Consider the following 21,404-nt stretch of genomic DNA (forward strand, 5'->3'; position numbering starts at 1 on the left):
AAGGAAAAAGGACGATGAAGGGAGTGCAAGGGTGACGTCTCGAATTAAAGAGAAAGAGTAGCACGCGCGAGTTTCAAGGTTAGGTGTGGATTGTTTGATTATTTCTGAATTATATAATTAATTTTGAAGAAAATCAACTGTTTGAATTTTCAAGCGACTTATCGGATCCACCGTTAATCCAGTGACTTGCATTTCTCAGCCCGCTCTTCGGATAATAGAAGCCGGGCTCTCGGAGTTAAAATTGTAGATTGCTTTTACGAAAATTTGGCAGCGAGCGAGAGGGAGAAGGAGCTATTAATTTTAATTTACAAGAGTAATTCAATCAATAAAGTGCGAGAGCGAGCGCTCTGCTATAATACTAAAACTATCTCGTATAATTATGAAGCTTTTGAGGCAAATTAAAATTGCTCGCCGTCGGCTATAATTATTCAGAGCTGTGTGCAGCAGCGCAATGCGTTGCTTGATTTTCCTCCGCGTAATAATTAAAACGAGAGCGTACACACCGCGTCAGAGTAATTTTACTTTGCTGTATGATGTCGCAGTAAAATTCGACGATTTCTCGCCGAAACTTACGACGAGCCATTACTCGAGCGCTGCGTTTGAGAAAAGTCTCGATTGGCATCGATCGTTTCCATTATATCCTCGTGAGTCGCCGAGCTCTTTTCTTTCCATCCGCGAACGTCTCCGAGGGGCAGACGATACACATCTCGGATCTTAATGCGACTAACACCGCGTATCGATATTCGATCGGTTCCGCCGCTGTGCGTATGGTAAAAATTAAATTGTTTGGATTTGTTTCGGGCTCGGGCCATAAAGTCGAGTGGATCGGGGGTGTGTAAAAGGGGGAGCGTTATATACATGGCGTGTCTTGGATGAATGAATTTATGTAAAAGCTTTTTTTCTGCATTCGTGCGGACTCGATCGATCTCGGCGAGTGATGTATTTTTACGGTTATTGTCCTTCTTATTCGCGTTAGGATCGTGCCAGCTTGGTCGACACACAGCTGTATTGATTGACGTAGATACTTGTAATAAAATTTCGGAAACAATTCGGAGATAATTAAGTTTCTGTATATAACGCGCGGGAAATACGAAAATTATACGAGAATTCAAAAGCGGCCGCGCGAAAAAAGGAAGAGAGCAAAGAAAGTCTAGCCCAGCTGTATATATAGCAGGAGAGGGTCGGTGCGGGCAAAAAGCACTTTGCGCGAAGGGAAAAACGTCGATATTTATTGCTGAACAACGAGCGAATGCAAAATTTAGCATTCAATCTAAATGCATCCGGCCGGGCGTCTATAGCCGCATAGCCGTACAAAAGGCCGCCCCGCGCGAGGAAAGGCGCGTCCGCGTACCTATATATACGCGTATATACGTTTTTGGGTAAACTCGCTCTCGCTCTCCTCTCGCGCAAGAGTAAAATGTTTATTGTTTGCACTTGGAAAAAGAGAGAGAGAGAGAGAGAGAGAGAGAGAGAGAGAGAGAGAAAGTGCACACGGCGGTGAAGGAAGCGAAACTTTTTTCCGTATTCCACCAGTGTGTGAGTGTGTGCGCAGAACTCGTAACAATTTTCCAATCGAGCGCGGGTGATCGATGTATTGATAGATATTTGCGCGCATATTTTTCGCCCCGGAATATTTCACGGCTCTCGGAACTAGAGAGAGGGAGATGGAAAAAGGTTTCGATTGTTATAGCGCGTGCAGCGCGCGTTGTGAAAATTTTTCTTATTTTTCTCTTTCACTCTGCAGCTCTCGTTAGATTAAATTGGCGAGAATGTTTCCCGAGCGTTTTTCCCCCGCAGAGTTATCATGGCTCGGCGAATTTACTTTGGAATTTCGTTGCGCGCTGCGCACAACGGAAACAATTACTCTCTGATTCTCGGCAAACTGACTATATATACGCGGCTGGCGATATGCGCACGGAATAATAGTTTGACGAATCGAGTGCGGAAAAAAAATCTTACCTTCGCGAGGCGGCAAATATTTGCTCGGCCCGCCGTCGAAAAATCAATCAAACGTCGTATCCCTGCAACGCCCGCGCGCGTGTGTGTATAGAAAGAAATTTCGAAGAGTCATTAGAAGAGTCAACAATCGAAAAAAGCGTTCTATAACGAGTATCGCGTTGGTATATATAGGTATACCCGGGAGAAGGAAAGCGTCGCCCTAGGGGCATAAATCATACGCCGGCGCGCGGCTCTCTCTCTTTCTCTCTTTGGGCTCCCTTTATCTAAAGAGGATCATTCTTAATACATAATAACGTTTTCTTATTAAGCCTGAACGAGCCGCGCCGAATTATCCAATCTTCCCTTGTTGCTCGAGCCGGGGCTGTTTTCGATCGTAACGAGGGTCGGTCTCTTATGTGAGTGCGCGCGTCGGACACAGGGGTGTCCTTTTTTCGATCATCGCTCTCTACTATATATACCTTCTGTTTTTCAGGTAGATCCGCTCGTTATATAATTCCACGCGACTGTTATACGTATTCTCGCGAACAAAAGGCATTCCTCGATCGAAAGTTCGTAATGAATCAATTAAAACGAAAGCACATACACGCAGCTATATAGCGCATTCTTTTGAAACGCGCAGTAGAGAAGTTCTCGGAACGAAAACAGCCTCGAACAAATAACGTTCGAGCTCGCGTGGCAGAGTATATGCGTATACGAGAAGGGGGGGAGTATATAGGAGGCTTGCATGAACTCGAAGAATCCAATAATTGCAATTCTCTCGCGGAGTAGCTGTGTGCAGCTGCGAAATTTCGTTCGCGCGCAGTCGATCGGCAGCTTATAAGCATGTGCGCGCGAGCGAGTGGCGTTGCTCGGGGATACTCTATACACACGCACTACTGTACACCGCATTATACACGTCCCGACGCTCTCTCTCTCTCTCTCTCTCTCTTTCTCTCTCTCTCTCTCTCTCTCTCTCTCTCTCTCTCTCTCTCTCTCTCTCTCTCTATAGAGCCGAGAGTAGCTGCCGGGGGATTTAATATATTAAAAGTGGATTACGCGCGGAGCAACATTCGATAAAGTAGCACTCTTGGAAATTAATGTCTGCGGAGCGTGCAGTGCGTCTATACCCCCCCCCCCACACACACACACGGACGGGAGAGAGAAAGAGCCGAAGGAAGCCGTGTGTGTGTGAGTGAGGGAATATAAAGGCGATGTCATTGGAAAGGATGGATTTCTCCTCGCGAGTGCGGCGCGCGAGCATTATCCTTTATTGAGATTTTCAATTAAACGGCCAAGTTGCGGCAGCCCGCGGGAGATTGATGACAATCATTTAAATGGCTGCGCACACATTGTCTCGCTCGCGACGAGTATTGTTGCTGTGCATATACATGTATACACGGCTTGCCCGACGAGTTTCGGAGAGAATACGTCGATGCAGCTCTGCCGTCTCTATCGAGCTTTTTATGCGGAGGATTTTTAATTAGGAAGATGCATTTCTGATCTCTCCCGATACATCGCGCTTTTCACGTCCATACATATCGGCACACGGTACAGCGTTTTATTTCCTTTCCAATATCCGCGAAACAAAGGGAAATATGCGCATTCCCCCCCCCCCCCCCCCCCCGCGAACTGTATACTAGCGAGTTTGATTCATTACACAAATTAAAAAAGTAAATTGCCTCGTGCGAGCTGCGAGAAAGATATATATATATATATATAGAGAGAGAGAGAGAGAGTACAAGAGAGCCAGACGCAGCGGCAGCGTCGACGTTGAGCCAACGAAAATATTTAATTAAATTCACAGCCGCAAGACGCCGACGCCGCCGACGCCGGCAGCGACGCGTCGGAGTATAGTCCGCAGAACGCAGCGCACGGCGTGCCAGGGGCCAAAAGTAATTATGTTATCTGCGCGCATTTCCCACCCTCCTCGCGCTTCTCCCTTTATTTATTTATTTCTTCTTGAACGCGCCATTTCAATTTGCGGCTCTGTTTAGGGAAAGGCTCGCGCTCGGGAGAGAGATGCTCTAAGAGTTAATCAAACCCAAGAGAGAAGGAGAGAAAAAAGGATCAGACGCTGCAATCGCTGCGGCGAGAAAAAAGAGTACGAGAGATCCGTTGCACACGCGCGCGAGCGAGTATAGTGAGGAAAGACTGCGTGTGGTGTAAGAAGCGCCGAAAAACGGTCGGTGTGCGGTTTCGCGCGCGCGCGCGCGAGAGAGAGAATAAAAAAAGGGAGGAAGAGTTGCGGGATGGAGAAACGCGTCACGCAAGATTAATCGCCGATTTCCTAATGCCGTGTTTGGTTCCTCTGTGTTTCTTTTTTAAACGCGCGGCAGTGATGTCAGGTGTAGCGAGAAAAATATGTAGGCCGATGCTATACACGTGTTTATTAAGGAATTTAATAAACGCGACGCGAGGCCCGTTGTACGACGAATTCATTTATTAAAATTTTTTAATTAAAAATATGTCAGATTGCCAAGCGCTCGCGTGTTTTGTAATAAAATATCGGCTCTACCGAGAGAGAGAGAGAGAGAGAGAGAGAGAGAGAGAGAGAGAGAGAGAGAGAGAGAGAGAGATGGAATACGTTTTTTATCGTAAAAATTATTATACGCGCGCGGGCGGCTCTCATTAAGCCTGCATATAACGGATCGCGAAGCAATTTAATTAAAAGCGAGCAATTCGTCGTTCGGCATATAAGATACAGACACACAGTGAGTTATCCTATCAGGAGAAATCCTAGGTAGACTCCGTCCGGTCCGGGTACTTTTACGATATTACTTACACGTTGCATTAGCGTTATTAACCCTCCCCGCGTCGGTCATCCGACTTTCGTCGCCTTCATTATTGAAGACACGTCGAATTTCGAGATTAACATTCTCGATAGATGTAATTTTCAGTCGCAATTTGCGAAACGAAGTCACAAAATCACACCGAATCACAATTATCCGAGCGAGCGTTCATTAGGCGAAGTGGGAGCTGCGATAATTAATTTTTCAATCCGAGATAATATCTTTCGAGCGGAGAATCGATCGACGGCGCAAAAGCCGCGCGAAAATTCCAGCTCGCTCCGCGTTCTATTATCCGAGCACACAACGCACAGCATCAGAAGCTCTTCTCTCTCTCTCTCTCTCTCTCTCTCTCTCTCTCTCTCTCTTTCTCTCGCGTATTCGTGCAAAAAAGTGGCGCTTGCAGCTGGCGAAAAGGGAAAAATAGTTGCTCGGCAGCAGAGAGCAGCAGAGGCGGAGGATCGCGCCGGCGGTGCATTAGCAGATTTAACGAGGCGCGCGCCGTTTTTATCACGGCTCCATTATTTTGATTCCGGCGGGGCGAAACTTTCAGTGCCTCTCGAGTGCATTAGTGTTTATATCAATTTGTCGCCGCACAATAGAATTACTCCCGTTATTTTTACCCGCTCTAGCTCTCTTTCTTCTTTCCACGGCCGGTTTTTTGCGTGCGCGCGGCACCTTTCCTTTCTCGTCTCTCTCTATCTCTCTATCTCTCTCTGACGTCCCTTTTTTTCCTTTTCGCCGCCTGCGCTGCAGCAACTCGCAGAGGAGCCACGGCTTCTTCGACTGATCGAGTTAACGTTTTCCAACTTTGTTTGCGGAACTTGGCCGCGCGAAAGCAGGCGTAAAAGCGATGATTCGAGCTCGGTTAATTAGCCGTATAAATTCAAATCTCGCGCGCATATGACGTTCACTTTTATCATCGAAAAATCCGTTGCCGTAATTATTTCAAAAAGCTGCACTCGGCGATCCCCTCCGCGGAACGGAATTCCAATCAGAAAGCTACCTCACAGAGAGAAAGAGGCCACTTTGCTAATTAACGAGCGGCGCATCGTTTCGCTCTCGGTTTCAATTTTGAAAATGGCGCGCTTAATTAAGAAAATGCGGATATCTTATTACCGAGTCGTCGGTAGCTCTTACCCTCGAGACCGTCGCTGCATCATCGCAGCAGCGAAGAGACGGAAGAATATAGACAAAAAGCCGGGCATGCGTAAGCGTCAGGGGACGGAAGAAGCGCGAGCAGCTGAGCTAGAGAATGCAGTGGCCCTTTCGCGAATTAAGGAAGAGGGTAGAAAGGATGCGGTGGGAATGCAGCGAGGAAATTCGGGATGGATTCCCATCGGGTTGCATGTGTGTCTCGCTCTAAGAAAGGGCTTTGTTTTTGCAGGTCTGTTATTCGCGAGACGTGCACAGTGTCTTTCCGCGCGCGCGCGCGCGTGGCGCTCCTTTGAGTTTGAGCAGCGCCGCGTGAAGCGTGTGTATATTCTTAAAGCGCGGCCGGCTTTGTGTAATTTGCTTCTTTTAATGACGAGACACGTCGCCTCTCTTTCTCGGCTTTGCCGGCTATATTATGCAGATTTCCTCGGGAGAAATTAGTTTTTTTTCTCTCTCTCTCTCTCTCGGCTTCTTCTTACACTCGGGAATGGATTGGATCGAGAGCTGCGCACGCGTGCTCTTTTGCGCTATTTTTTATCCCGAATTTTGACAGTCACGTACGTGGGAACTCCGAGGAGGCTCCTATGCGAATTTCAAAAGGGTGTCTCTGAATTGTACAAATACCCGGAGCGGCTATCCCTTTGCGCAACGACACCGCGCCATTAATTCCCTTCCTAATTCGTTCTGACCTTTCGTCGCGCACACGTCTTTTGAGAATTTCACGCTGCCGCGTTTTTTGTCGCCGCTCAGCGCGGGGGCTTTGATCGCGCGCATTAGCATCTGCCCTCGCTGCGCTAATTAGAGCCGGCTTCTTTGCGCGTTTCCGGGAATCTCGCTAGAAGTTCGATTGATTGGATTCTCGTCGTGATTAAAAGCCCCTAGTTCCGGATGTATATAGATTTGCTCGAAGTATGTAATAGCTCGAAGAAACAATGCTCGTGTGTAATGTAAGAGAGACAAAACGAGAAATTCGCCGCAGCGGCGAAAGGAAAAAAGCCATGCGCGCGCGGCTCCTGAAAGCCGGTGTGTATAGCTCGGAGAAAGAGACGTAAAAAGAGATGCTATATATATATACAAGGGAGAATCCATCTGCTAAGTGCGGATAAAATTACCCCTCGCTCTCTTTCCACTTCTTCTTTTTCTTCTTCTTCTTCTTTGGGCTTTCTATACGGCATTATATAGCGCTGTGCGGCGTATCTCCCCGAGACCGGCCTTATATGCAGGCTATCTAGGTATATATGCGCGTTTTAGCGCCGTTCGATTTGCATCTTAGCCGGATTGCCGTCGCCGGACTGTATATACTCGCTCTTCGCGGGCCTTTGTTCGCCCCGGCGACGAGCCGAAATTGCCCCGATGTCACACGCGCCGTCAAGGGTCGCTCTCTCCTCGTCATTATGTAGTTGCGTTGATTCCGATATTACTACGAGAATATAGAGCATATTTTATTCGTACCTTCAAAATTTATTCATCAATCCTCTTCTCCGTCTCTCTGTGTGTATGTGTCGGGGGGAGGCGCGGATTTCCGAAAGAAAATCAAGTCATAAAGTCAAGCATAGAAAATCCGAGGAGGATCCCCGAGAAAATAGAGTAAGAACGAGAAAAAAGATCCACTCCGCAGCTCGAGTCTCTTATTCCGCGGCTGATATGCCTACGCGAGCATTTGCACATCTCATATGCGGCCTCGTATAAACATACGCCAAGGAGACAAAGGGAGCGTTCGGGCTTTTCTGTAATGGAAAATCCCGAATTTTCCCTTTGGTTCCTCTTCGCCCGATGCAACGTTTTTCGATTAGCGAAGCGTAAAAATCACACCTATGAGGCAGCTCGAAATTTCAAAAAAAATCCATTTTCATCTCGGTCCGCGCTCCGACGCTCTCTTCTCCGCGTCTTCGTGCTTTTTCCGGCGCTCGCAGGGGTTGGCTTTTTCCAGAGCGGGAAGCTGCCGCGCCGAGGTATTGAGTTCTGTATCATGGCGGCTATAATACATTTTTTATCTGATCGAGGGGATCTTTATGGGGGGTGGCCCGGGCTTCTCTCCTCCGGCGGCGGCTCTGTGTGTATACACGCACGTACACACACGTGCGCGCGCGCGTATGGGAGTATAATCGAGCCGGTGCGCGAGAGAAAGAGAGAGAGAGAGAGAGAGAGAGAGAGAGAGAGAGAGAGAGAGAGAGAGCGATGCTCTTTTTATATTTATGCCGGCGAGCTCCGATCTCATTTTCCTCTCCTCTCTTCGGGAGCGAGCCGAGGACCGGCTATATCGACTAATTTTTATTGCCTCGGTCAGATACGAGAGAGGGGCGGCTCTGATGGTGATTCGAACCTTGAACCTTTTGTGAAATTACTTTTTTTCAAAGAGGATTGCTTCGCTCGCCGAGAGCTTTGTCTTTGACGGGGTGTGCTTCCAGCTGTATACCATACACTGTTTTTCGAAGCTGAGTCCCGCGTGTCGGAATTAAAAGGAAAACCAGTCGGTCGCTTTCCATTTCATCCGAGAGCCACGTGCAAAGACGCAGAGGAGAGGCAAAGAAGCGAGAGGGGTGTCATATCGGGGCGAGCGGCAAGTTACCGGGGATTGAAAAGCAATTTTCCCGAGCGAGCGAGCGAGCGCGTGCGGAGGGGGTAAGGGGAGGCAGAAGCTTTATATTAATGATCCAGATATATTATCGGACGTGACCGAAATTGCTGTCAAAAAACTCGGATATTGGATCGAAGGAGATTGCGAAATGCCAGCTCGTGTCTCTCTCTCTCTCTCTCGCTCTCTCGCTCTCGGAGCTCGCCGCTACGGTTGGGCTATAGATATTCCAGCTCGTTCGCTTGCCTCGGGAGATTGCGCGGCTCTCCGACAGCACGCGGGAGATTCAAATATGCCTTGTCTCGGGCTTTTTATTATTTTCCGCGTAGAGCTCTCTCCCTGGCGATTTCGGAAATACCTATTTTATGTCTCACTTTTCGGCTCTGCGAATTGAACATTTTTATGTTTTATCTCCAATTGCCAGAATAATCGGCCAAAGCGTATTTGCGGGCAGACTTATACGCGACGCGTACACAGCCGAGGAGCGACTAATTTGACTCGACTCCCGCTGGTGTGACGATGAGCTGCTAAAATACTTACGCGCGGCGGCGGTTATGAAATGCAGCCGCCAGTCGAGATTGCCGCCGGCTTTTTGCCTCGAGTGTCGACGCCGCTGTTTACGCTCGCGATTGCGAGAGAATCGAGTGCTCTTATACCCACGTATATTCACTTTACAAACCGCGCAAACAGTTTTCATTCGAATTTTCAAAACAAAAAAATGGTAAAAAAATTCTAATTTAAAAAATTATACATTCCATTTTCAACAAGAGAAAAAGCGCGATAAATACGCAAAGTAGAGGCGCGAGCGACGTTTCCAGACCAGCACGGGCTTATCTGCGGCGATGCGGGCGTGCGACGAATCGCGTCTCGTCGCTAAAACCCACACACACACTCGGGCTTTTCCACGCGCGCGCGGCAGTCGCTTTTGTTCCTTTTTACACACGGCTCGAGCGAACAAACGAGCTCTCTCTCTCTCTTCACGTGCGCGAGTGCGATAAGTGATTGCGGGAAGCTCGTTAAGTACAGTCCTTAGCCGGAAAGGTGATAATAAGCGGGTTTCGCGCTTTAACTAATAGGGTCGAGCTTCGCCGGTAGTTTTCAGCCGGTTGAGCTCTCTCGCGCCGCTTTTTACTCGGCTCCACTGCTGATGCTAATTATTTCAACGTCGTTTTTTCCTCTTCTCTGCTTGCAGGCGATGCAGTCGTGGCGGTCGAGCTGCTGAGGATTGCAGCCGGAGATACTGTGCTGGTGAGTTTTGATTTTTGTTCTCTCTTTGTTTTCCAAAGGAGTCAATCTCGTTCTCCTCGTAACTCGTCATGATAAAGGGCATTACGTCGTCATCGGTCACGAGCCATACAAAGGCCGCGAATAGGAGGACCAGTCTCCCCTCGGACGGAACCGAGAGAAGCCGAAGATGTCCCACCCCTCGACGATCGGAATTCGGACGTACCTGCGCGAAAGGAAGCAACGTGTATTATTTTAACGCGTCGCACCCGTCGATTTCCGAGCGGCTTATTTGCATAGCGATGGATAAGGCGACGATGAGACGGTTTTTCCCCCGAATAGCGGTCTCGGGATACAAGGGGCAGTTTCGCGCGAATGAAAAACTGTCCCGAGGATTAGTCAAGCCCCATTCATCCTCTCGGCTGCCATAATCAGAGACCCTTTAATTTACAATACGAATAATCCAGGGAAAAGAAGAAAGCGACTCGTCGACGCGCGCGCGCGCGATAACCGGGAACAAAAGCGAGTCATCGTTAAAATGCAAAGTGGCATAAACCAGAAGCTCGACCAAACGGCCCTCGTCACAGTGGCGCGTTCAGAAAGAAGCCGAACACACACACACAGTGAGCGCGCGATTTCCATATCTGGATGATGCACATTCATTACGCGCGCTCGGAATTAACAATTCATCGTATAGCCCACATTCGTCTAGCCGTATCCGGTATTATAGTCGCCGGCGATCCTTTCTCATTTGGCTCCTTTCGCCGTACTGCGTACTACGCCGTCGTTGCTGCTGCGGGTCATTAAAGCGTGCACAGTGTGCCGAGGTCGAGGAAGTAATTTCGGGGTGGCCGAGCGGACGGACGGACGATGATTCGAATTGGCCGCGCGCGAGCGAGCAAACGCATCTTCTCTCTCTGCTGCTGCAGGGGGGGTTTGAATTGCGCCGAGAGAGAGCGACTGTTGCTGCGTCCGCAGGACTGAACGAGCCTTGATTGTGCGGCCTGGTTATGGCGTGGATTCGTTATCCCGATTAAGGAGATTGTGCAGTCGTCCGGGGTTTTTTTCAGTGCGTGCGCTGAATACTGGCGACCGGGGGGAGGGTTTTGGAAATATTGAATGGTTCGAAATTAAGCGCTAGACGTTTCGAGTTCGAGTCTATGGATTTGCTCGAAAATTCAAATAAGAGAGCGCTAACGAACCGATCAGGCGAGCGTTAAAAACCCAAGACATCAGCCGGAACAAAAATCAGCAGCAGCGCACGACGACGACACGAAGCATACATACGTGCGCGGATTTAGCCGACCGATCGGTACATTCAACTCTCGAGCTCCTCCTGATTGCGTTGAATACGAGCGCGCGCGACGGAGAGAGACGAAGCTCGCTCGCTGATTGACACTTGTTCCTGTCTGCTGGTAGCACAGCCCGTGCAGTGCTGTGCTCTGCGAGCGAGTGCCTGGGATTTCGGCGGGAAATTCGAAAAACTGTTTGGTCAGTCTCGATTTTCCGGCTCGGAGTGGAAGTTAATTTATCGGGGGAGAAAGGCGGCGGTGGAAGAAGAAAAAAATTATAAAGAACGGCTGCGGCGCGATGGGATTAATTAAGCGGGGCTTATCTCTCGCAGTTTGCATTGAAGCCTCGCTCGCGCGAGTCCGGATTATCTTTCTCGATCTATAATTTCTCGCGCGTAATATATTCGAGAGATCAGAGAGGGAGTAAAAGACGACGATGACGTTTGCTGAAACCGAAATATCGTGTACGGTGCAGCTTTCGCGTTTTGGTTTCGAATCGGGCGATAATGGAGGGGAAATTCAGCAATTTTACTCTTTGGAATTTAACGTCGTGCGACGCGAATTTGCTTACGCTTTATATTCATTATGCAAACGACGCTTCAGCTGCGCGCTACTGATGAATTATTCCCTCTCTCTCTCTCTCTCTCTCTCTCTCTCTCTCTCTCTCTCTCTCTCTCTCTCTCTCTCTCTTCCGGCGGCCAAGTAACTAGAAATTTCGGACTGAATAAAAAATTGCTTTTGCTTAGCAATTAAGAAAATTTAAGCCGCGCGAGCGAATCTGAAATTCTCTTTGTAATGTACGTACGTATTACGCGCGTGTATCGCGTGCGTATTTTAATCCCCCGCGTGCATATTAAAAAGTTTTGATGAAAATTTACTGCGCTCGCCGAGTGAATTTCCAGGCCGAAAATGTTTCGAACCGGCGGAAAGAATGTGTAATCAAAGCAGAGCGGGCTCTATATACCTTAAAACTTCATTACCCAGCAGCTCGTACATTCGAGAAGGACGCGCGCGCGCGCCGACACGCGATCTATAAATAACAATCATCCGCGCGCGAGCGAGCTAGGCGCGATAAATCACGGACGATTAGCGTTGAAGAAGCCTTGGAAGTGCAGATCGCGAGTGAAAAAATTGAAATAATCCAGCCGGAGTATAGAGGAGCACAGGGCACTGGAGCATCCCGGCCCGGGACTGTCCTCATCAAGCGTCGAGGCGGCGGCGGCGGCGGCGCACCTCCCCGCGGCAATCGAACGCCGCCGCGCGGGCTCGTGCACAACGATAGCTCGTCTCGCGGCGGCGGCTTTCCTGAGAGCAGAGCTAGCTCGAGATTGGGGGCCGGGAGTAAGGGGTTAGAGAGAGAGAGAGAGAGAGAGAGAGAGATGAGCGGAGGCGCTGTACTTAGTTAGCGGACAATGCGGCCCCTAACGAACAGCCAGGGGCGCAGCTATAGCCGGTGTACGCCTCGAATGTAGTTCGCCAGACGGACGGATTACGCGTTACGTGCTGCCAGCCCCGGCGTAAGCGTCGTTAATGCAAGGAGCCAGAGAGAGACGGTGAGCAGAGAGAGAGAGAGCACTGGTGGGGGGTTTTGATTAATTTATTGGGATTGTAGCGCGCTGGATCTTGACGAGCTCGCGCAGGAGGAGTCGGATGGATGTGGGGGAGGAAGTCACGTTGTGCGCTAGTGTGTGTATGCCCGCCCGGCTTGATTGGGCTGACCTATAATTCTCCCGGCTTTTTCTGCGATTTTGCCTCCACGCTCGCGCCGCCGCCGCCGCGGCTGATTATGAATGAGGCACGAGAGCTCTTTTCGGCTGATTGCGATCGCTTATTCATTAGGACCGGCCTGATGACCTCGAATTTCTTTCTCGATTTTTTCTCCTTCCAAGAATGTAATCGTCTTCCATTCGCGGAATTCAATTCGACTGTATACACGCGTTAATTGATAAAATTGATAGTGCTTAGGGTAAACGATACAAGAGAGAGAGAGAGAGAGAGAGAGAGAGAGAGATGCAATCGAGAAACGCAATCGGCGAGTTTCGAGGGGGTATACACAACGCCGAGGAGTCTCGAGCGAATTTCGACACTGCGGTGTACTCGAGGACGAGTAGGGGAAGCGCCACTACGAGTCTATGTATATATCTACGCTTTTGCCGCGAGCTAGAGACGACGGAGCGCTGCAATTTCCGCGAGTTTCCTTTTCGAAAATGGGATTGTGGTTACTTAAAAGCCCGATGCCCCCGCCGCGGGTTGTGTAAGCTCGTTATTTTGATTAGGAGCGGCGAAAAGATTTCGTGCGCGCAAGCGAGCGACCCCCTTTTTTCAAAGTGTACGCATCGAAGTAATTCTCCGCGCACAAAAGAAATCCATCGTTAGCCCCGAAAGATCGCGTCAACGGGAGAAAACGGCCGTAATCGAGAGGGTCAGAGCAGCAGTTCACAACAATCCGGGGACATTGAGAACCTCTGGCAGCGTCGGCTCACTGCTGCCGCGCAGCGGTTGTAATTGGATTCAATTGTCCCGCGTTAAATCAGTAACTGCACTCGCACTCTGTACTCGCTGCCGGTTGTCGCCCTCACTTTCATTCTGTAGCATACATCCGCGGAGCACGACACAGTTCATTCAAATAGCTCTGCAGTCGTGACTCGGAAAATTGATGATCGGGAAATTTGACTTCCTTTATGCAGCCCCGCCGCCACTATGCGTCTTGTTCCTTCTTTTCCGGCGCTGGCGCGAGCTCCGCTGCCTTTTGTACAACTTTTTCGAGCTTTCTTCCGGCGCGCGGTACGTGATCCCGGGAAAAATGGATCGATCGATGGCTTTTCTGCAAATTCGTTTATTTATTGCGTAAGTACACTCGAAGCATATAGGTCGAGCAGTGAATCGATCAACAATGCCGATCGCTCGAAGCGCAGAAGTCAGAGCCTATACGTGCTACTCGCTATCTCTCTCTCTCTCTCTCACGTTGATACGTGAAAGCCCCATCAGTAGGCTCGTTAATTGGCCGACAGAGCTCGCTCGCTCGCGCTCGGCGAAAGTGTAATGAACCTTTTAGGGTAATAACGGCGAACACGTAATAGTTTCCCAAGGGCTTCTAATTTGTCCGTAAAATCATCAGGCTAATGGGACCCACGGCTAATAAAGTTCCCGCGGCCACGTCGGCTATTTGCGTATAAACATATTGCAATGCGCGTCGCATCTGCCTTGTGCAACGCTCGGCGTTCGACTTGCGGGGAGCGAGACTCGCTCGTTTCGCCTCCGAAGATGCTGAATCGATATCTCTCGACTCAATTATTGGATTAACAAGATTCGAGCAGAGATTTTTAATACACCACTCTCTCTCTCTCTCTCTCTCTCTCTCTCTCTCTCTCTCTCTCTCTCTCTCTCTCTCTCTCTCTCTCTCTCTCACTTGTGCGATTTATTAATCTCGCGATCACGTAATACACTCGACTCTTTCCGTCGAAATCTCGTTTAATGTATTACCGGGGATTTGATTAAAATCCGCTCGCGCGAGCTCCGAAAACATCCATAAAAAAAGAAGGCCTCTCACGCTTGCAAAAATTACTACAAAAACGCGATTTTTAATTAAGTTCGCTGCGCTCGCGCCATTAAAACAAATTGGATGAGCGTTCCAGTTCCGCGTAAAAATATCCCTAAAAAATTTAATTAAGCATAAATAGGCGAGAAAAAATCGCCGGCTCTCGCTCGCTCGCTCATGATCATTAAAATTGCCGATTCGAGCACGCGTACGCCGAGGACTAAAAAATAAAATCAAACCTAATGACTTCGCGTAATGCGTCATCAAACTGAAAGCCCCGAGTCTCATTAAGGGTTGTTGGCGAGTGAAGAGCTGCCATCTGGTCAATTTCGCATGCGCGCATAACACTGAAGCATTTGCGACGCTGATGCTAAAAATTGCAATAAATCGATCGTGTAATAAGTTCCGCACGCGAGAGAGAGAGAGAGAGAGAGAGAGAGAGAGAACGGTTTTTTTATTTTTTCTCATTCGCTTCCGTAATTGCCATTAGCCTGAATTTCATAAAACTTTACTTTAATTTTCGGTGCATTTACGTCGCGCTCATGGAGAGTATATGGCGATTATCGTTACTTGGCCAACTTGGCTTTTTATTGCGTTAACTAATGTGCGTCGGATAAGAGCTTCGCCGCTCTATATAGAAAATGCATACGCTAATGGTATTTTCTTTAATTAATACCGATAACGCGGAGATAGCGCGGAACGGAATTAATTTCTCCAGTTCGTCCGCTATACTGCGCGTCGATGAAATAATAGTTTCGAGTCACGTGATAAAAGGGGCCGCGATCTCGAATTCCCGGTATCACTTACGCAAAAAAGCCAGGCCGCTCGCTCGGTGAAATTTCAATACAGCAGGCCTCTCGATTGGCAATTAGCACTGAAAGTCATCTAGAAAGTGTTGGCGCAGCAGCAGCTGCCGGTTTTACTCGCGCGAGATAGAAAACAGAGGAGTCGCGGCGGGCTGCGATGCCATTAGTAAAATTACCGCCTACAATATTACCAATACGATATAGTGCTAAGTGTTTGCGTACAACGATCTTTCTCTACGATATTGCGCAATTTTAGAAAGCACTTTTCGCGCTCTCTCCGCCTTGTTTATCTCGCGAGTGGCTTACACACGCTTTTGTTGCCCGGTTATCCAATATCCATTTTGAAATTCGCGCTATACCGACGGGAACAAACGAGAAATCGGCGATCGATCGCTTCCCTGGCTGTATACACAATGGTTGCGATTTTTCGTTTGGAAAAACAGAACGAGAAGCATATCTCGAAAACACGGCCCCAATTATGTCCCATATCCGCGGAAGCGTATTAGTTCCCGCGCGCCCGCGTCCTTGTACGAAGTTCCTGCTCTACGCAACATCCCAAATATCCGCAACGAAACAAATCACGTTCTATCATAACGGCCAATTAAGCAAACGGCAAAAACGAGCAGACGTTTAATTAGCGGCCTCCGCCGGCTGCTCCGTAATAAACAGTGTTTTGCCGATACGCATCGGGCGACAAAATCCTCGCACCTATGGGTAACACATTGCTACACTATACATAGCACAGATCGTAATTAAGTTAAACGGCGAAGGTGTACTCGAGAGATTTCAGCGCAAAAGTATAATCGTAATCTTATCCCGCGCAGCTGCAGCAGTAGTCTGGACGACTTCTGTAGGTTCTCAGGCTTGCGTTATTACTATATGGCATCGGCTTCTCGAAACTCGTTTCTCCGATTAAGCCTCGTTTTCGCATTACCATAATCTCCGCCATTTTTATTTACGCGAAGTAGTGTGTATACGTTATTGATACTCTAGGAAGAAAAGGAAGAGGGTCTATATTGTATGCATATAGGGTGAGGTCGCGCACATAGCAAAAGGTGCGCCGCCGCGTCGAGATTTGTTTGCGCAATTATCGGAAGTATAATCCGCTCTCTCGCGGCGGAATTACGATATCTGCGGAGAATAAAGTATATATATATATATATATATATATATATATATATATATATATATATATATATATATATATATATATATATATATATATATATATTATATATATATATATATATATATATATATATATATATATATATATATATATATATATATATATATATATATATATATATATATATATATATATATATATATATATATATATATATATATATATATATATATATATATATATGTGTGTGTGTGTGTGTGTATTCATAACGCGCAGCAGCCCGTGTGTTTGCGGAGCAGGCCACTCGCTTATCGAATTGGCTTTTGTGATAGCGTTACATTACGACGACCGACTGGAATAATGAACAATTCATTGGATAATTTTCGCGCTCGCTCGCGGCCAGAGAGGGCCGATATTGCCCGGGTCGAACGGGAGCCGATAAATAAATCAGTGCTTTTTGAAAAGGGGGGGGGGAGGCTGTATGCTGCAGCGCGCGATATATTGATGAATTTTTCGATTAACGAAGATTCGCTAATTCCACGAGCGGCTCGTCGAATTCATTGCGTCATGTTCGATTGTGTTTTTTTTTATGCACGTCGCGATAAATTTGAAACGAAAGCAATTTTCGTTTGATTTTCGTTGGAAGGAAATATCAGCGACGGCTCAGCTGAGAAAACGACGAAATTACAGCAGCTGCATCGCGTCGCTAAATTACGGCTATTTACAAAAGATAAAAGCGGGATCGTGTATTTGGACGACGTGCCGACGATCATCGCCTTTGGGAAGACTATAACACTGCTGCTGGCGTCTGCGGACCTTCAAAGAAAAGATCGCACTTGAAATAGGAGCTTTATTGGTTCCGACCGGGCGAAACTCGGCCAAATCGATGTTTATCGCGATAAAATGCCTTGCGTTATGGAGGACCGAGATTCCGGTTTGGTGTATAATAAGATTAGCTTCTTGACGCTTGAAATTGAATCACGAATTTCCCTAAACGAAGTCGACTTCGTTTAGGGAAAGTAGCTCGGTAAAAAAAGAACAAAAGAAGAAAGAAAAAAGACGAATCCCGTTTAGCAGCGCAAGCGTACTAGTATAGTATACGCCGCAACAACAACCGCGCATAAATCAGTAGAGCAGACGCCACTGCGTTTACGCGAGATCCTCTCCCTCTCTCTCTCTCTCTTTCTCTCTCTTCGCCCTCCATTATACCAGCGATACACACACACACACACACAAACACGCATCGGGCCAAGTCCACCTGCGAATAATAATGCCATTTCCCGAGCGCGCAGACATAACGACGCTCGGCGCGCATAAAAGAGCGTTCGTTACGCGAATTGCGCAATTATTCCGGGGGCGGCTCACTGTGTGACTGTGTGTATACCGAATGAGAGGCACTGCAGCTGCTCGCGAGAGCACTTTTCATTTTTCCGCTCGCTCGCTCGCGATCAGCGTAGGGTTATTTTTAAATGCGCGTATATGTCACTGCCTCATCTCTCGCCGCGCTAATGCTCCCGCGACTGCAGAGTCCCGCGAGTGGCTATACCTATATCACGTATTACGAGGGGCATTTGCTCTCTCTCTCTCTCTCTCTCTCTCTCCCGAGAGCGTCAAGTGGATTCGATCAGAAAGTGCTTTTCGTTGGGAGGGAAAACGTTTTAGCGCCGATGGACGAACTAAGAGAGATGCTCATTTTTTACGCGACGCGCGGAGCGAATTAGCCCGTTTTAATTTCGAGTAATATTTTCGTACAGTTTAATACACGTAATAAGTGGTTTTTAATCGTCGGATTAATTTCTCACGCGTCGTAAAAGTGTGAATTTTTAATCGCCTGACTGCAGCTGCGCGATGAAATTCAACAAATTCGTGTCCGCACGACGACTCTCTCATGCCGCACGACGACGCGTCGCGCATATGATAGTCATTAGCACGCGTTAAGAGCCAGTGGGCTTCATTAAAAAAAAAAGCTCTTAAAAGCCGTCGCTCGCGCGCGCGCTCTAATCGCTCGGCCGACGAGAGTCCCTGATGCGTTCCCTCATCTCTCTCTCTCTCTCTCTCTCTTTTTAACCCTGGCCCTCTTCAAACGACGCGACGACGACGAGCTAAAAGCCGCAGCTGCGAAATCTAATATCCTAATGTCCGCCGCGTCGATGGTACACAAACGAAGGCTCTGGACAATTTCGATGATTAGTTCGCGCGCGCTTTCTCGCAACGGGATAAATTAAATGAACGGCTCTTGCTCGTTATATACAGCCAAACGCCGTCATTATATGACATGCATATAAAAGCATTTCGTTTAAAATTTTAATCAAAGCGCGCAGGCTTGCCGTCGTCGTTTTGTCAAAGCCGCGCGCGCTCGCGTAAAAAGGCCGCAAACAATAGATCATCATTACCCCGCGGCGGCGTTGGCTTTTATCGCTCTCGCTATATACGTATGCCTGTATTCGTGTATTATTCAAAAAAGCACGAAATAATAACGATCCCGCGTCCAGAAGTCTCGAGCTTTTTAATGGGCGGCTCATTATAGAGCTCGCCAGCGCGCGCGCGTTCACAGCGAGTGGGATTAAATTCATTATCCCCGAGCTGTTTGAGATGCGTAGGCGTGTAACAGCTTTTTGCGTATACTCATACTCGTTTAGGCTGAGAAGCGTTCAATGTTACACACGCGGGTTAAAGTTGGGATGGCTCAGCCTTTTTCGCGGGGAGATGGCGATTAATAGTGCGGGTGTCAGCTTTTCTCTAATAGTGGCCGATCTTCTAAAAACTCGGAGCTGGAATTGCCCCTTGTTTATTTATCCGGATGGAAACAATGGCAAGTTTCATTATACACCGTACCTGAAGCCAGAACTCTTACAAAAAAAAGTATACATTTGAGCGCGTATTCCCACCTCACCATAACCACCGGCACAAGTTTCTTCTCTCGTCGAACAACAGTTACAAAGTCGATTCATCGCGTCTTAATTAACCCCCCCCCTCTCTCTCTCTCTCTCTCTCGCTATATTCGATTTCGTCGGGCTCCCGGCTGCTTTTTTGCGCATATAATGCCCTTTTGTCCCGACGTCCTCGGCCGCTCCGCTGCACACTCGAAGCGTAACCGAAACCAGAAACGGAGAGAAAAAGAAGAAGAGCAACGCTGTATAGACGACGATCGAGCCGTGTTTTATTGAGCGATTCATTGACTGCGCCGCTGCGCTGTCTTCGCCCGTTCATTCAGCTGCAGCGGGCGCTCGGTTACGTTATATCGGTTTTATTTATCGTCAATTAAATAAATGGCCCATTCAGAGCGCTGCTGCTGTTTTTTTTCTCGTTTTGCCGAGTGGAGCTATACATAGCTCGGGGAAAAAATGCTGCACTTACGCCGGCTAGTGTGGCGTGTCACAATAGAGGCTCGTCGCTTCCTTTGTCGCGTCTAATTGTATTGGATTCATCGATGGAGCGGAGCCAGTCTATATAGGTTTTATAATGCATCTCTCGTATTGAAAAATTCTCTAGATTCCGAGTCGCCGGCGACGCAACACTCTCCCGCGCGCTTCTAGCATCTCAGGCGATACTATTGTACGCATATGTTTCTAATAATAAAAGGGGCTCAATTATCAGTCGGAGAGAGGCGAAAAGGCCAAAAGAAAGTCGCCCCGGCTAATGCACTCTCGTTTACGATTGCTGAAAGCAAAATGGCAAAGTCTCGCGAGCGCGCGCACTTCTCGGTCAAAAATAAAAGGAGGTTAATGCTGCTTTTTCTCGCTCCGCCGTATTTCTCTTGCCTCCGCGCGATTCCTTTTTTTCTTCCTCTTCTATCTCTCTACTTCTCTTTGGCGCGCAATCACCGAAGAAAACGCGCGCGCCGCGAATCTCCATAATTCCGGATTACAGTAAATGACAGCTTTTAGCGCTGATGCACAATTTATACCGCCACCCGTTGGCTCTTTCTGTATTATTTCAAGAGCGGAAGCAATACATCCACTGAGCATATTCGCGTTTTTTTTTTCATTTAACAAAAGCGAGAGGAATTGATTAAAGTATACACACGGCCTGGATTGAAAATTTGGCGCGCAGTCGTGTATAGCTCGGGATTACCATTAGCGTGCAGAGAGAGAAAGAGAGAGAAAAAAAAGAGGAGGAGCTAGTTCGTTAGCGAGAGCTCGAACGCATTCTTGATTATCGCGCGCGTTATGAACTCGCAGCGCTCAAAGAACCGCTAATTGTGCGTAAATAAACACAGCCGGGCGTTTTTCCCCCATCACCCTCCGTCTCTTCGAGTGATTGCATTCAGCCGTCTCTCAAATAGAATATAACGAACCCGCGCCGATTCTAATGTGTACGCTCGAGCCGTACGCCGCATTTCTAATTACGAACTTCGTCGGCTAAACTCTCCTCTCTCTCTCTCTCTCTCCCTCTCTCTCTCTCTCTCTCTGCGTAGCGCATCAAATCGATGCGTATAATACTACACTAGGCCGGCGACGCGCGGAATACGAAAATCAACGCCGTGCGGAGAGAGAGAGAAAAAGGAGGCCAGAGCGGCGAGAGAGAAACAACGGGTAACGAATGGGAACCGATGAAAATCATGTTTCTTGATTGCATCATCAAGCTACTCCTTCTCTCGAGGCAAGTCGTGCGCTACTGCGCTGCGGGTAGCAGTAGCACTGCCCGGACGAAACTAAGCAGAAAAACGAGCGAGAGAGCGAGAGAGCGTTTAACGAACCGGAAGTCCGCGGAGGCAGACAATTAGGAAGCACAGCAGCAGCAGCGGCGGTAGTTCGAAAGAGAGAGAGAGAGAGAGAGAGGGACGACCGTGAAACGAAACGAAACAATATCAGAGGAGCTATACTGCCGAGTCAAAACATCCTGCGGTCGACGCGGCTCTTGTTTATCTTTTACAGCAGGAGAAAGAGAGCCGACGAGCTTGTAATAATCCAGGAGGAGGGACGCGGGAGAGAGAAGAGGCAGATCAGAGAGCCGAGAGA

General features: G+C 48.2%; 1 protein-coding gene across 2 annotated transcripts in view; it reads left to right on the forward strand.

Moving 5' to 3' along the window:
• Window positions 1-21,404, forward strand: part of LOC100121665 (LIM/homeobox protein Lhx3) — an 81,100-nt gene that overhangs the window by 29,825 nt on the left and 29,871 nt on the right. Inside the window, exons 1-2 of one of the 2 annotated variants that reach the window (XM_032598662.1) lie at window positions 9,377-9,495; window positions 9,647-9,702. The gene's annotated coding sequence lies outside the window, so the exon portion shown is untranslated. Of the gene's footprint in view, window positions 1-9,376; window positions 9,496-9,646; window positions 9,703-21,404 lie in introns of those variants that run through there. The other variant, XM_003425688.5, reaches the window with a different exon arrangement.

This window comes from Nasonia vitripennis, chromosome 3, assembly GCF_009193385.2.
Source record: "Nasonia vitripennis strain AsymCx chromosome 3, Nvit_psr_1.1, whole genome shotgun sequence".
Classification (NCBI taxonomy): Eukaryota; Metazoa; Arthropoda; class Insecta; order Hymenoptera; family Pteromalidae; genus Nasonia; species Nasonia vitripennis.